Here is a 1,426-nt window from a genome sequence, read left to right on the forward strand (position 1 = left end):
TGCAACAATAATGTTAGCTCAGGACCTGTTCTGTGCTGGATTTTCTTATTAAAACATCACAGCCAAGTTTAAATGTTGTTCTCATTATCCACATTTTACAGATGCAATCACTGAGTCCCCAAGGAGTTAAGTGTTCGGCCTAAGATGACACACATTTGTTTACATTTGCAGGAATTTTTTTATTCTTTCTGGAAATCCACATGTCCACCCCCACCCCAGATTCAGACCATAGCTGCTCCCACCTCAGCCCACCTGCCCACTCCCCACACACCCTTGAAGTGCAGTCTTCCTCCCAACCCTTCCCCAGAAAGACCTCCTGGCCTATGGGGTGGGGGCTGTTGTGATGGTTTCTCCTCCCCTCCCACCCTCCTGGGTCCCACTGTGGGGTCCTTGTTTTGTTTTTGGTGTGGAGCAAGTTTATTTTTCTTTTGAGTATGTGCATGGGTTTGTGTGCACACGTCTGGAGGAGTGTCTGGGCATAAAGGTGCACCTCCAGGTGGGTTTACTTACCCACCTGGGACACATACACATATGGCTGCAGTGGGACATACATCACACAGGTTGTATCTGTGTGTGTGCTTTGGCACAGGTGTGTCAGCCCCGTGGTGCTCATGAAGAGCCTGCCTCCTACATGTTTGGGTGTCTGCAGAGTGACTCCCCACATCTCCCCCCTTCTTAGATAACTGCCACCATCCTCAGTTCACAGACTCCTGAGTCCCAGGTAAGGGTCTGGTGAAAACCGCCTGTGACTGGGGACAGAGACACCTGAGTCTCAAGCCCCGCCTGAGCTGCGGTGCCCTTGAGCCGGCATCACCCCACCCAGGCAGCGGGAGTGTCCTCACCCAATGGGATGGGGTGACACGGGGGAGGAGGCGGCAGCGCGGCTTCTAGATGCGAGGCTCATTACCCAGCACTCAGAAGGTTGTGGGGAGGGGTGTCGAGCCAGGGCTTGGCACTGACTACAAAGGTTGGGGGGCGCCCCCCAGCACTCCAGCCAGTGGCTGGCTGGGGGAGGGGCTGTGACGTTCGGTGGCCTCATGTGGCTGGGAGGAAGTAGCTAATTGCCGACCTGATGACTGGTGGCCTGAGGAGTGGGGTGATGATGCCACTGGTGGAAGCAGGCGTCAGGGCCCGAGGAGGGGGCCCTTCGGCGATGGGGTGGGCCTGTACTCTGCAGAAGGGGAGGCTGAGGTGGCCGTAGCCAAAGGAGAAGGGGGTAAGGGTTTGTTGAGGCTGTGACCGTGGGAAAAGGCTGTCCCTGGGCTTCCCTCAGCTTCAAGGGAAAAGAGTTCAGAGGCCCTGAGGGGATGAGGAGATTTGGGAAGGGGCTTGAGGGGGCAGGGGGTGGGGTGGGGAAGATGGCAGCAGAGTGTTCCTCAATGCTCCACCCCCTCCTACACTGCCCCCACCTTCCCATCTCCCCCCC

The sequence above is a fragment of the Galeopterus variegatus genome, unplaced genomic scaffold (genome assembly GCF_000696425.1).
Source record: "Galeopterus variegatus unplaced genomic scaffold, G_variegatus-3.0.2 Scaffold813, whole genome shotgun sequence".
NCBI lineage: Eukaryota > Metazoa > Chordata > Mammalia > Dermoptera > Cynocephalidae > Galeopterus > Galeopterus variegatus.